Source organism: Aedes albopictus, chromosome 1 (assembly GCF_035046485.1).
Source record: "Aedes albopictus strain Foshan chromosome 1, AalbF5, whole genome shotgun sequence".
Taxonomy (NCBI): domain Eukaryota; kingdom Metazoa; phylum Arthropoda; class Insecta; order Diptera; family Culicidae; genus Aedes; species Aedes albopictus.
The window spans coordinates 224937756-224954442 of NC_085136.1; positions in this window are offsets into that span (position 1 = coordinate 224937756).

Sequence of the window (16687 nt, forward strand, 5' to 3'; positions counted from 1 at the left end):
CAATAACTGGGTAGTTTCGGTAATGGTACTGAGACGATAGGTGTTTTCAGGTTGAGCGCCAGAACTGAAGTGCCCTGAAGACGATTTATTATTTCTTAGATCAGTTTAACTGTTTTACACAAACGACATCACAGTATATTAGATCGCACAGACCGATCTTTTTAATCCGAATATTATATTGGTAAATAACGCTTTGTTGTGCGGGAGGCGATAACTGTACGGATAAAAATCCGGAACCTGAAACTGGCAAAATGTGTTATGATTGGGCGATAAATGTGTGTTTTTGTGTGTGATCAGCGGGGTAACATTAATCGGCTAGACCGACCACATGAAATTTTCAAGCAAACCTTTTCAATTGAATCAGTTTCTGCTTATGAATGGTATTTTGTAACCTGCTATTATGAAGCTAAATAACATTGAATTCATGAAAATTTCATAAACATTGAAATAAATCGATTTTACTTTAACTGTGTTACGTAACGCAATGTGATTCATTGTCAAACATTCATGCTTGGTATCAATTCTAGATGAGATAGTAGGTTAGGAATTATTCTCTAACTTCAATATGATATCCTAGAGTTGGATTTAGTTGTAAAGTACTCTTTTTCAATAAAATATACGATTTATTTAATATTGAATATTACGTCAGGCCAGGGGGTTGAGAAGTATACAGGGTGTTAGGTTCCTGAGTGCAAACTTTTTAAAGGGTGATAGAGGACCATAAATGGTGAAAAAAATTGTTCTACGCATATGGTCAAATCTCAACCGTTACGTAGTTATTGAACTCCCCATGTTTTTTATTCTTGTTGCCTTAACAGGCTATAACTTTAAAATGGTCAAACTTATAGCACTTTTTTAACCCTTATTCGAAAGATTATTGAATTTTCTATCAAATGGCATCTTTGAACCGATCGGTTTAGTTAAATAACTAAGTTTTTTAGATCAAATAGCTTAAAAGTTGTGTGTTTTAATTTGTTTTTGTCAATTATCTTTGAAAAATGCGTAATAATTTAAAATTCTTTCTTTGGCAAAGTTTTGGCCCCTGTTTCGCTCTAAAATTTGTTCTTTAACATCAAACTTCTATCTCTTATCGTTTTCTTGCAATTTCGATTTAAACGTCGCATTTCAGATCAGAAATTTGCAATCGTCATGGTAAGCACTCTTTTGCGCACTGTGCTGCACATTTAAATCAAAATTGCAAGAAAACGATAAGAGTTAGAAGTTTGGCGTCAAAGAACAAATTGTAGAGTGGAACAGGGGCCACAACTTTCCCAAAGAAAGAATTTTAATTTATTACGCATGTTTTAAAGATAATGGACATAAACAAATAAAAACACGCTATTTTTAGCTATTTTGCTCTACACACCTAGAAAATATCATGTAATTTTAAGTGTCCTGAACCTGACATATACGAGCATCTTGAAGACACAAACTTACAACACAAAACACAAATTTAGAGGTTATAACATGTAAATTTACGTCTTTCAAGACACCCCAAAATAAAACTTATTTTTTCTTAGCGTCTAGCAATCGCTAGAACCTATTTGGCAGATAAAACATAGAAAAGAAAAATATTGTCATGCATGGGATTCGAACACCGGATCTGCTGATCGTGAGCCACGCCGCTTACCTCTCGGCTATTTCACCGAGTTAGATGGTGCCTGATGAACGTGATACTAATTCTACGTTTCTGGTGAAACGGATTTGTTGACATCTAACGCAACCAATCAGCACTTACTTGATGCGCGTAAAATTGAGTCCAATTTGTGATTCAGTCTTGAAAATGTTTACGTGTTTTGGTGATTGCGTTTCGTGTATATTTCAGAATTTCTAAGTGTGTAGAAAACTTAGTTATTTAGCTAAACCAATCGGTTCAAAGATGCCATTTGATAGAAAATTCAATAATCTTTCGAATAAGAGTAAAAAAAACTGCGATAAGTTTGACCATTTTAAAGTTATAGCCAGTTAAGGCAATAAGAGTCAAAAGCATGGGAAGTTCAATAACTACGTAACGGTTGAGATTTGACCATATGCGTAGAACAATTTTTTTCACCATTTATGGTCCTCTATCACCCTTTAAAAAGTTTGCACTCATAAACCTAACACCCTGTATAAGTGGTGTAGAACTTTTTCAAGGCCTCCGAAACATTTTCAAATTTCTATGCACATTCTTCTTCTTCATGGCTCTACGTCCCCACTGGGACTTGGCCTTCCTCGCTTCAACTTCGTGTTCTTTGAGCACTTCCACAGTTATTAATTGAAGGGCATTCTTTGTCTGCCATTGCATGAATTTGTATATTGTGAGGCAAGTACAATGATACACTATGCCCAGGGAGTCGAGAAAATTTTCCCGACCGGAACGGGAATCGAACCCGCCATCTCCGGATTGGCAATCCATAGCCTTAACCACTAGGCTAACCGGAGAGCAAAGAGTAGATTTTTCTGTCCAAAGCAAAGTCTTAAGCATATTAAATTAAACTATAAGTAAAACTTGGTGGTAACATACTGTTTTTTATGAAACATGTTTCTCACGAAAGTAGCCGTTTTTAAAAAAAATTGTCTACTTTTAGGCGTTTATTGCGGGTCTATCTGTAATACAGACCTTGAAAAAGTTCTACACCACTTATACATATACTTCTCAACCCCCTGGCCTGACATAATATACAATAATACTTAAAACTAATCTCTTTTCAGATGAAATCATTTGAATTCCAACTAATGGGGCCCTGCTAAAAGGAAGGTTATGCAATTTTTACCCCTCCTGACCCAGACGTCCACCAGAATAAAACTGTCCTCGTGACTTAAGTTTTTGAGGCTCCCAGCATAATTCAAACAACAACTAGGGGAACTGGGGGTAAGACGCCCACGTTAAGGAGAAGCCCAATTTTGACCACGAAACACTTTATAATACACACTTTTTTTTTTGACACAAAAATGAAGCATCAACATGTTTCCTTCCAAATGGAAGAAACCATGAACCAGTTTTATGATTAACTACTCAAAAAATCAAATTTGAAAAAAAAAGTTTGATTTTCAACATATTAGTTTTGATGCGGGGTAAAACGCGCCACTAGCTTCAGCTAACGCCAGGATGCCAAATTGTGCACATATACTTGCGTGCATGGTTTATTGTCAAGTTTTATTGTTCGTGAACGGTATACAGTCATTACATAATCATGGATCATCTGTAATTATGGGTCAATTCCATTCAAATGCACAATGAACTGTTTTATCAACAATTTCGACAAAATGACTCACGGATGTGTGAACTTTTTATGACGCAAATGTGCTATTGTATTGTTCTTATTTGTGTTCTATACAATTTATGCCAAAATTTGGATATAAACGGCTGTTTTAACCCTTTATAAGGCCGAGAGAACCAGGCACGGAATCCACTCGTTCTACATTGGAATATAAAGTACATGTGGTGTAATGAACAAAAACGTTTTTATTTTCAAAAAATTCGATGGTCGATTTTGTATGAAAAAAATTGGTCTAAATTTCAACTTTTTGTCAACAAAGTTTAAAATGTTGTTATTTTGTGGTGCGTTTATCAATCATGCTGATTTTTTGACAGGTTAATGCCCTAATATTCATGAGTTACTTGTGTGGATTTGAACTCGATTGGTCAATTATTTTGGACGATATGGCAATTTTAGTACATGTCCATTTATTATAGTACATTTTTTCAAAAGGCCGAGTTTCTAAAAGTAATGAAGCAATCAAGTTGAAATTTTGTCCACAAGTAAAAGGAACATAGGCCTTTCATTCCCCATGATTTGATTTTCATTTCACTCATCACAACAGAAGTTCGAGCTTATAAACCTTTATGCACTCAAAAATGGCGGTTTTTGGAGAGACATTTTGTTCTAAAAAATCCCATTCATATTAGTTATGGCTCAAAAAAAATCATGAGTGCTCACCAAGGCCTATTGTGTCCATCAGTTAAAACAGAAGTCGTACAAATTTTCTAAACGAACAGAAAAAAATATGTGTATAAGGTGGCAATATAGTTGCCACTGCCTTATAAAGGGTTAATGTATTTAACTAGGGGTGGGCATTTTACCCCGCACATGCCTTAGAAGTTTGGACCCTTGTAAAAAACTAATAAGGGTCAAATTCCATACTTTTTCCGCCTGAAACATAAATAATGGAAGTATGCAAAACAATTTATGAGGACAGCGAGAAGATTTTTTTTTAAATTATGTAAAAAAGAGTAAAAAATTAACAGCCCAAAATTACATCAAAAGTAACAAAAAGCATATTTTAGTGGTTTTGTACATTTTTTATGAGAAAAATATGCAAACTCAAATGTTAAGAAGCATCTTTATTCTTATTTTAATGATTCCAGTTGAAAAAAGTATCAAAAATAGCGTGGTTTGCCTAAAACAAGGGTGGCGCATCTTGCCCCCTATGGGCGTTATGGCCGCAGTTCCCCTAATAATGAAGTGAATCTCAAAATTTCATTGAAAAATGTTGATGTTTGCGTTTGTGTCAGCGGTTTGAAATTTTGTTGTAAGCCCCGTAGCCTACGGGTTAAAAGTAGGCCTGCAATTCCTTAAACCATTGCCTACCTTTAGGCGTTATTCTCGGTTTAGAGGATTATAATCTTAAAATAACTCAAAAAGTACATAACCTGTACAAATTTGGACAACATATAAATTTTTTTTTTGTTCTGAAATCAGAGACCCCAAATTTAGTAAGTAAGGGTATTTTCAACACAAACGAACATTAATCACTGATATGATCTGATCAATGTTACCTACCCCAATTTAACAAAATGAAAAATTAGTTTAAAAAATTTATTTCAACATGTTTAAAAAGTTTCACAATACTTTTTCGAGTAGCTTAACGTTAACATATACGCAGAGGGCCAGTACTTGTTTTCAAAATATTAAACATGTAACGTTAACAAAATAATTATTCAAGAAAGATCGAAAATGTCGATCAATGTTACCCCGGATTACGGTATCTGTTATCATTTAGGATGATAATTGCCCATTGCACGGTGACGTCATCAAGAAATCGCTCTCCTTCTCTCCTACGGGAAATTAGAAAACAACAGGACCAACACCTGTCAAATTTGACAGGTACTGGTCCTGTTATTTTTAAATTCTCTGAAGGAGCAAAAGAGATAGAATTTCGCCGTGAGGTGGTCTATTGGCGTTTCGGCCTTCTGGCCCAATCGGTCTTCAGAAATACACCCTAATTACCCTTTCGGCCTAACGTTAGGCTGACCATCCGTCCCGTATTTAACGGGACAACAAAATTTTCAAACACTCGTCACTGGAGCATAGTTAACGTTTTTGGCTCAATTATTCATTCTTTCTAGCTGAAATAGCATTATTAACAACATGCAGTTCTGTTTTTGGACATTGATTTGCTTTTTGTTGAGTTTCCGAAATGTGTCCCGTATTTAAACGGGACAAATCTGTTCAGCCTACCTAACGTACTTCGCTAAAATGCATTTTTCCCAAAAAAAAAAAAATTGCCATGTTTACCAGTGTACTGGCTTACTATGGTTGAGTCAGATGTAGAGGAGCCTTTCAGATTCAATTTCAGCATGCATGTCAACATTGTACTGTTGTAACAATGCATGGCATTAGTTAAGCTGTTAGTACACAGGGTCAAATATTTGTCCAAAACGAAACCAATGCTCAAACATCTTGCTTGACACAATCGAATTTTCATTAGTGTCAAACTGATGTTGCTTCTTGAGTTCTTTTCTTGTCAAATATTTGACCCTGTGTACTTCAGGCCTTATCAGTGTTTTGGCGAATCATCAGTCGATATGCGTAATAATTCATGCACTGACTTTTTTGTCAGTATCCTCTCCAGTCGCTGGATTTATCATTTTAATTTTGAAATGGTAGCCATCTTCTCCCTGCCAGAACAGGATTGGATATTGTAATCCATCCTAACACCGATGGGTCTCTCAGATGAACTGAACGTTTCCACCCCTACGTTGCAAGATAATGTCGCGTTTCTCAAATCCTTCTCCAACTAAGACGATCGCGACTTCGTCGGTTGTCGTTGCGTTCTACTGTCGTTCATGTTGTCCAACTGGTGTTTTGTCAGCTCTTATCACAACAACGTACACGTCCGTTGGCATTTGATCGAGGGCAGTTCTAAACAGCTTCACCAATTCGTTGTAGCGTTGTTGGGAGAAAATTTCTAGTTCGGTAACAATCTCGCTTTCCGTAGTCCTGATGTAACGGCATCGTTGGTCAGTTTGTTCCTCGATGTTTCCCATGAAATAAATTTGAAGAAACGTATGCTCTGTATCCGTCATTGGTAATCGCTGAGGTACCTGATGGTAAACTTGACCTTGTATTTTAAAAATTGGCATAAAATTGTCGCCCACAATCTTGCCTGCCCCGAATGAGGTCATTTGGAAACAGGAGTTGTATTTCCGAATGTTCCATAAAAAATCTTTCGATTTTCTTGTATCGCCTAATACCAAGGATGGCAGCGGTTCGGGAGGTTTGGATAATTCCGGAAGTTTCACTTTGCCACCTGCGCAGCACATTCCAGGCTTGCGAATTTGAGAGCATTGCAGTGTACACAATTTATTCATACTCCCAATAGCCACATGGATGAAAATGGTACCGTAAAACGGGGTATCATTGATCAGCGGGGTAACATTGATCGGCTTGACCGACCTCATGAAATGTTCAAACAAGCATTTTACATTGGATAAGTTTCTGTTATCGAATGGTATATCGTGATCTGCTATCATTTGACTATTAAATGCCATGTAATTCATGAAAATTGAGTTTCATAAACAATAAAATAAATCGATTTTTCCATAACTGTGTTTCGTAGCGCAATGCGATACATTGTCAAACATTCATGCATGGTATGAATACTAGATGCAATATGAGATTCGAAATCACTGTATTAATATGATATCCTAGAGTTGGATGTAATGAACGAAACTTTTATAAAAATGCTCTTTTTAAATAAAATATACAATTTATTAAAAGTAGGCTATCAATTCCTTAAGCCATTGCCTACCTTTAGGCGTTATTCGCGGTTTGGAGGATTTTAATCCTAAAATTACTCAAAAAGTACATAACTTGTAAGAATTTGGACGACATATGGGTAATTCTCGCTGAGACCGGCCCACTATTTACACCTTGCCTTCAAAAATGTTTAAGGTGTCGATTTTCCGTAAGCCCTCGCCTAAAAAGTAAGAAAAACGCATTTGGTTACTCAAACTGATGGACCCCCCGTTAGTTAGAGCCACAACAATTTTTGCAGACCCCTCGATTTAGGTCAAATGGTGGCTCACTTAAACCGTTATAACTCGAAAGTTTCTCCAACAACCACCACAAAACTAATTGTTGTTGAAAAGAGGAAAGATAGAGCTATTATTTCCAATAATAAAAAGTTGGGTCGGCCATATTGATTTTGGCCGCCATCTTGGATTTTTATACCAAAACATTTTTTTCATCATGAGGGCAACCACCGATTTTCAAAATTATTGCATTAATTGAAAGCTGGGACATTTATACATAACATTTAAAAAAATTAGAGATGTCTTTTTCTTCTTTCAAAAGTTATCTGCAGTTTTGTAAATTAGGCCACGTTTTCTCCATACATTTCCATGCGCACCGGCAACGACATGCAACAGCATACGAGTTTACGCCTACATGTATACACAATGGCGCGTGCCGTAAAATTTGGCCAAATCGGAGGTTCGTTTCCGTTTTTGACTGTTTCTCAATAATGCGGGAATTGTTTTCATAACTTTTATAGTGTTTTGAAAAGCTTAAACCTTCAGCTCTCCATTAGTGGGTTCAGAATTCAAATTCGTGCTCGTAAACACTGCTAAATAACGCTGCATTTATGTAAACGGTCGGCACCGGGCCCAGTGCGCAAAAGTGGCATGATTTACAAAACGGCAGATAACTTTTGAAAGAAGTAAAAGACATCTCCAATTTTTTGATATGTTATGTAAAAATGTCCCAGCTTTCAATTAATGCAATAATTTAGAAAATCGGTGGTTGCCCTCATGGTGAAAAACATGTTTTGGTATAATAATCCAAGATGGCGGCCAAAATCAATATGGCCGACCCAACTTTTTATTATTGGAAATAGTAGCTCTATCTTTCCTTTTTTCAACAACAATTCGTTTTGAGGTGGTTGTCGGAGAAACTTTCGAGTTATAACGGTGTAAGTGAGCCACAATTTGACCAAAATCGAAGGGTCTGCAAAAATTGTTGTGGCTCTAACTAACGGGGGGTCCATCAATCTGAGTAACCAAATGCATTTTTCTTACTTTTTAGGCGAGGGCTTTCAGAAAATCGACACCTTAAACATTTTTGAAAACAAGGTGTAAATAGTGAGCCGGTCTCAGCGAGAATTACCCATATTCGAAATCAGCGACCCCGAATTTAGTAAGTAAGGGTATTTTCAACACTAATGAACATTGATCACTGACATGATCAATGTTACCCCAAATCAACAAAATAAAAAATTAGATTAAAAAGTATATTTAAACATGTTTAAAAGTTTCACAATACTTTTTCGAGTAGCTTAACACATAATCAGAGGGTCAGTACTTGTTTTAAAAATATAAAACATGTAACATTTGCTTTAACAAGAGAATTATTCAAGATCGAAAATTCTGATCAATGTTACCCCGGATTACGGTAATCACTTTCAGGATCGTTACGGAATGCTGCATACTTCAAATCAGCGTAGTTCTTGTAGCAAAGCGTTCTCGGTCAGCTCCCCTCCTTACTGTTCGATGATCACTTGACTCTGAGGAACGTGCCTCAGTTTGGTGCTCTCGGTCTGCATCAAGCCTTGCTGCGCGATTCTCGCTGGACTCTACCGACCGTACTTCAGCGTGGTGCTCTCGATCAGCTGCCCACCGTTCTTTTCGGTTTTCTCTGATCTCTGAAGAACGCGCCTCTGTGAGGTGCTCTCGGTCGGCGTCAAGTCTTGCTTCTCGAGCCTCGCTGGATTCTGCGGAACGTCTATCAACGTGGCGCTCTCGATCGGATTGCTGTCTTATTGTTCGTTGTTTACTGGATTCACAGGAACTCGCCTCTGTACGATAAATAAAAATAAATACCGTAAAAAGATACCCCTTTGATAATAACTTTGATAGTTCGGCAGGCATTTTATAGTTTATCTTATAACTATGATTCCTTAAACCAGTTAAGAAAAAGGCAAACGTAGATCAATTCTATACATATGAAAGACGTATTTTCATTAAAACTTAGTTTATGCACAACTTTTTGGACAAAAATAAAAATTGTTGATATTTTTGTCATTTGTCATCCCCTTCAAACAATCTGCTATACGACTTCGTTACAACTATTTTTTCGATGAATGGACTCTTATTCAGCATGACCATGCTGAGGGTGACGGGTTCGATTCCCGATCGGTCCAGGATCTTTTCGTAAAGGAAATTTCCTTGACTTCCTTGGGCATAGAGTATCTTCGTGCCTGCCACACGGATATACACATGCAAAATGGTCATTGGCAGAGGAAGCTCTCAGTTAATAACTGTGGAAGTGCTCATAGAACACTAAGCTGAGAAGCAGGCTTTGTCCCAGTGAGGACGTTACGCCAAGAAGAGAGAGAGAGAGGACTCTTATTCTCCAAAGATTCATCATAGTAGATTCCAAATTTGGCCTTGAATTTCTTAACGAAGTTTGTTTTTACGAAATAGAAGCAACTTTGTAAATTGGGACATAAATCTCCATACATCGATAAACGCCGGCCTTGTAATTTCATCTTGATAAATCTGTGTTGTTCAAAATTTGTTAATAAAACATTCAAAAACTACCCAAAACAAGAAAACTCACCATAAATAGCATGTAATCATATGATGATGTAGAGGGATTAGGGGCATAATGGACACTCTAAGCAAATGAGTACGTTAGGCCTGTATAACAGAGTAAAACTAACATATTATCTGTTGACTAACAACTTTAACTTGTTTCCTACGTCTTTCAATCGTTTACAGGAGGTAGAATGTCTTTATTGTGAGGAAATAATGAATTGTAAACCGTGTGTTTTTCAGGGCTGGCAGGAAAGGTATGGGGCATAATGGACACCCCTGCATGTTTTATGCTAATTCTTTGATTACATCGACCAATTAAGCAAATTGCCAACGGAGATCAATACCTTAGATATAATAATCCATCTCAGACGAGTTTACATAACATCAAAGTTAATTAAATAAACTTTTGGCTAAAATAATCAGATTGATTTTTTTCCAAACTTTCTAAAACGCCTAACAGTATGCAATACGCGTACATTCATTCGTAATTGCCAGTGTTCATTTCGCCCCGAATCGATTACAACATTAAAATTGTTATTTTTACTAAATTCTGATCAAAAGTAAAATACTTCATCCATTGCTAAATCTTCGCATACATGTAGATAAGGTAACAATTCACTTGTTTTTATGGTGGGCACACTCCAACACTCGTAATACCTTATTTGATGCTGCTTCGAAATTATAAAAATTTCACCGTATGTATAAAAAACATTTTTCAATTTCAATAATGTTTTGGTTATTTTGGGGCAATATATATGGTACTTTTGAAAAATAGAACCATGATTTCTTCCTTTACACTTGTGCATTGAAAGTTGTTCATAAAAATCAACGGTTCCGGCAAAAACAGGGGTATCCATTTCGCCCCGGGTGTCCACTATGCCCCTAACGTTAAGCATATATTTTTACAAAAGTAATGGTTTTTGATAGCTAAATTCACTGTGTTTTCCACTCAGTACTCCACAAACTCATTTTTATATATAGAATTTAGTAAAAAATCAATGTTTTGATATAAAAATTATATCTGATATACCTATTATATATTTGATTCGATAAAGCACTCAAAATTGATCGTATTTCGCCTATCCCAAACATTTTGGCCACCCCCTGTACGTCTATGTGTCTTTAATGGATATCTTGAGTGAGAAACTGGCATCAAGCTAAAACTTACAAATCTAATAGACCTTAAGAGGAAGGTCTATAGACACTCCAATGTGAAAATGATATACAAATTCGTAAAAAAAATATCATAAAAATATTGCAATTCAATGCGTTTTGCACTTCAGATTTCCCATAGTTCCACTGGACGTTAATGATTACCAGCTTATGGGTTTATTCTGTTCGAAGAACGAAAAGAAAGACACGACGCTTTTTATATTGCAAAAACGACCAATTTACAATCAGAAAAACGAACGAATAAAACCCCAACTAGCGACGAACGCGCGGACAACTACGAAGATGACGACGGAGAAATGAAACCCCATGTACCTACGCCTCGGCAGCCAGCGCAGCGCAGCAGTCGATGGCGACAGCGCAAGTTCAAGATTATCTGCGCTTTCTGCGAAAGTAGTGTGCGGCTGTGGTGGCCGAGGAGGTTCCAATCCACAACCCCTGGAGGAGCATTTGCGGACAACCGTCGTCCGCTGCCTGTTCGCCGCGATATCGAGAGTGTGAAAGAAGTCCGCCAATAAAAATCGCGAAAGCCGTTGGCGACAGTATTTTTATTTTATTTTTTATTTGCGTTAGCTTGGGAAAAGTGCTGTAATGGTGATCAAATTTAACCAAAAAAGCAAATCTAGATTGAGTTTAAATAAGGGCGAAAGTACCATTTGGGCAGGTGTTCCTACTTTAGGCACTTGCCGCTATAACTAAGTCAATTTCAAACCGATTGATTTGAAATTTTGTCCAGAGTTAAGCATGTGCAGTATCTTACTCTGTACAAAAATTCAAATCAATCGGTTTGAAATTGACTTAGTTATAGCGGCAAGTGCTCAAAATAGGTACACCTGCCCAAATGGTACAATATCCTACTCAGCTTTGGCCTCCGTCTCAAAAAATATCTTTTAAAATTTGCAAAATACTTATGTTTGGTTGGCAAAGTACAGGGTGTTTGGTTTCTACAACATAGCACTATTACTACACTGAGGATACTGTTCGTATGCTTTTCATAGTTTGCATCTTATGAATCAGTAATTTTTATTCTTTTCATCATTTCATAGTTCTCGTATGCTTTTCATATATTGAAAAGCGAAATCCATAAGACTTGTCGTATGCAAAATCTCATAAGAAGCATCGTATGAAAATCATAAGATGTGTTATGAAACACCATTGCTAAAAAACAACAAAACCTTTTATTGGCTTCTAACCACTTCAACTTCCGAAGCGTCGATGGGCGTATGAGTAAAGCACGCACTCGCCAACCTTGACGTTCCTGGTTCGAATCCAGGTTGCGATTTTTTTTTTAATTTGTGCAAAATATTTCATTAAAGTATGTATGATAGTCATACGACATACTTTCAGATTTTATACGTTATCGGTATGGTTTTCATACGTAAGTGTTATGAAATTTATACAGTAACAGTATGACAATAATAGTTGGCGCTTTGAATCCAAAATCATAGTTCGTAACTATGATTTTCGCAAGAAATTCTTGTGGCAAAAAATCATAGTTGATTCGTATGATTTTCGGAGTTGCAGTATCCTCAGTGTATATTTACCTTTGCATCCCCTAGGCAATCGAGGGGTCCATTAATAAAGCTCATTCAAGGTGGTTTTCATTCTTTTTCTAACATATTCTAACGAATGAGCAAGAAAACTCTGAAATCCCAGACATTATGTTAATGACGCCTGGTTGCAGCGAGATTTACTCACTAGCAAAAAACAAATCTTCCTGAGACAATCGTGGAGATGCAGAAATTCGCGGGCTCTATAACAACGTTTGTCTTACTAATACGTTTCCAACTTCGATGGTTGGAAGGACGTGACCAGCGGAAGGACGTAACCTTAACCCTCAAAGCCCCAGGACAAACTTCTTTTTTTTAATCGTCTGATACTCAGGATCTGTAAAATATAAAAATAAGCGGTTTTCACTATGATGGATGGGAAGAGTTGTACTTCATGTAAGAGTAGTTGTCAAGCCGGAAGTCCATGTTTGAACCTGTTTTTGCACCGGAAATAAGTGTTCCCTGGGGCAATGTTTTGGCGAGTCGTCTATGAATCTGGTACATATTTTATAAAAATTCTGAAATCTTTAACAACTTGAAATGGTAGGCCAACGCAAGAACACAATGCTGGGGCTGCTTTCTGGCATGAGATGCATCTGAAACTTGGTCCCAGGAGTGTACTTCCGGTAGGACTCCCTAAGACCCAATTTCGTGATCATAATCATTTTGCACCTGAAAAGATGATTTTAGAAGTTTGGTGTCTATGAAGAATTTGTTTCGTATATTTGAGCCCTTCTTTTAAAAGTATCACTCATGTGATTAATCCACCTAAAATTCAACACGGGTCTTACTTTTAGCCAACGAATTATTACTAGATCATTGCATACTTTTAGGCGTTTATCGGTTTCTGTCCCAATTTACAAAATCGGTTCCAATTTGTAAAAGCACGCTCCGCTAAGAAATTTAAGGCCTGATTGAGATTCCACCTTGATTGATCTATCGAGAATTAACAACTAATTATTGAAAAAGTAGCCTAAAGGCAGCTGTAGAACATATCGCCAAACATAGCACCAGGGAACACTTATTTCCGGTGCAAAATCAGGTTCAAGCATGGACTCCCGGTTTGATAACTACCCTCGCATGAAGTACAACTCTTCCCATCGATCATACTGAAAACCGCTTATTTTTATATTTTACAGATTTTGAGTATCAGCCGGTCAAAAATAAAAAGTTTGTCGTGGGGCTCTGAGGGTTAATAACGTTGGGAATACTCGAGCTGTGCATATTTAGAATTGTTAGCTAGTCCAAAGCCAGTAGAAGCTCGAAGGAGTTACAGGTTAATTTCAATGGCGCTTAGGATCATCCAAAGGATGTCGAGGGAATTTTAGGGGATCTTACGGGAGTTCCTGGACGACTCGAAGGCTACCGGAGGTGTTTCAAGGGATCTCAGGAAGTTTTAGGAGTTTCAGTGACGTCTCTAGGAGTTTTAGGGCCATTTTAGAGGTTCTCATTGTATTTCGGGGGCATTGTAGAGAGTTTTCGGCGATATTTTAGGGAGTCTCATGGGGTTTCAGGGGAGCTTCAGGGAACTCAGGGATCTCTGGGGCGCTTCAAGTGATTAAAGGGGGTTAGGCGCTGCAGGGGATCTCAGGAGCGTTCAAGGGGCATTTTAGTGGATGCCAAAGGGCTTGAGAGCGATTCCAAGCAACAGCATCAAAATTAAGGAAATTTTTTAATTCATGATTTTCTATTGAACTGAAACTTTGCACAGTTTTTAAGTTCCATCTAAATCGTCATTTTCCGATATCAAATTTTTATTTTGAATCACGACTAACTTTTCAAAAGGGTGTATGTGAAAATGGTTCAAAAATATTCAAAAATCTGCACAGCCAAAATGGTTCGTTTGATTGCTATAAATTTTTCAGCAAAGTTAGATAACTAAATGGTGATTCCTAAGAAAATATACACTGTGAAAAAACATCTTTTTTAACATTAAAAAATATCATTTTTGTCACAAAAACTCAAATATCTCAAAACCCTATCTTTTTACCAACGTAATTTTTTTAGGGAAGACGGTCCATTGTATTAGCAATCTACCATAAAAATTTGATGATGGTAAACTAATGAACAAAAAAGTTATAACATTTCAAACATTTCACAATTTTCACATTTGATAAATATTTTTTTCTGTGTAAATTATTTCGATCAGAAATCGCAGTTAGATGCAGATTTTATTGTTCAGCAAAGTTAGATAACTAAATGGTGATTCCTAAGAAAATGTACACTGTGAAAAAAAAAATCTTTTTTTAACATTAAAAAATATCATTTTTGTCACAAAAACTCAAATATCTCATAACCCTATCTTTTTACCAATGTAATTTTTTAGGGAAAACGGTCCATTGTATTAGCAATCTACCATAAAAATTTGGTGATGATAAACTAATAAACAAAAAAGTTATGACAATTCAAACATTCCACAATTTTCACATTTAGTAATAATTTTTTTTAGTGTAAATTATTTCGGCCGGAATGCGCAGTTTGATGCTGATTTTATTGTTAATGGCCTTGCGTGAGTAAAACAATCTGTTTTTATTATGTATTATGTATATTATATGTACAGTACTGTTCCGATTTTATCACGCCCTCCGCGCATTAGTCGTTTATTGATTAATTTGCTGTTACATTTGAGGACAAGTGTTTTCCCTCTTCTTCAAGATGAATGTTGAAAGCGTGTTTTGCAACGTTAAAAATATTGAAATGGGTATAAATGTTGAAGTATATTTCAAAGCATTTTTGAAAAAAGGGGTGATTAAATTGTTTAAACAGATGTCGCTGATGGTACGGTGGCATGACTCTCTGCACTTAGCACTTCTGGCAATTTCTCAGTTGTTGTCGTTTTCGAACTTCCTGCGCCCTGCTTTACCGATGATATACAGATGGCTCGTTTGTCAAAGTCTAGACGGCAGGACGTGCAAATGCGTAAATTTGTATTCAATTTGGGCATAACCAGTCTCTTTCAGTTTATCTATGAGATTTCGTAACTCTTTTGAACATTTTTTTTTCACAAACGGTCTACAAGAGAGCGTTGAGTTGAAGACCTTTGAGAAAGCGACTGTTCATGTTGTTCGTTAGATTATAATAAACAAAATCACTTATTAGTTTTAACTGACTAGTTTGGTGTTGTTTGCTTGGACGAAGAAAAAATTTACTATAAAATTTTTAATATCCATAGCGGTAGTATTTTTTTGCTTTTTCGTGAGCATTTTCATGGTATGTATACAGACAAACAAACGTAACACTGACGAAATTTTCATTGACCACGCCTTTAACGATCATTTTGAATCTTGGTTGTGGCTTTCATAACCAGAAGAGTGCCCATCGTTTTTCTTTGCGTTTGACGTTTCACACTAGCGCCTTCTGATGACGATATTGCACAACGCAGTGTTTCGTGAAACATTTCCACCAGGTGGTGGTAGTGTGAACTGGGCGATGGATTTTCACGAAAATTGTTCTAGGCGTTTCGTCTGTTTGTCTGTGGTATGTACCTCTCATGCATTTGTTGTTGTTGAAGTTACTCGCATTTTTCCGATCATAAAGTCTGTTCTCTAAGGGGTATTTTTTTGCAGATCAACTAGACGTATACGCGTATATATAAAACTTTTATTATGCAGCTTTCGTCTTCAAAATAAGTTTAATTCCATTTTTCTTATGATCAACAGCTTTTCAACACTATCAAGAGATTTTTTCACCAGTCACGTACAATAAAAAGTATGACAATCTCAATATTTTTGATCACAACACTGGATCGCGTCTAAGGTTCAAATAGATACTATAGTAATTATAAATAATCAAACAAAAATATCATGAAAACTACTTGTTTAATTCATCCGGTAGCCTTTACAATAAAATCAGCATCAAAATATAGTTCTCGAAATAATTTACACAGAAAAAAAAATTTTTTGTTACTAAATGTAAAAATTGTGAAATGTTTGAAATGTCATAACTTTTTTGTTTATCAGTTTACCATCACCAAAATTTTATGGTAGATAGCTGATATAATGGGCCATTTTCCCTAAAAAATTGACGTTGGTAAAAAGATAGGGTTCTGAGATATTTGAGTTTTTGTGATAAAGATCATATTTTTTTATAGTAAAAAAAGAAATTTTTTACAGTGTATATTTTCTAAGGAATCATCATTTAGTTATCTAACTTTGCTGAAAAATTC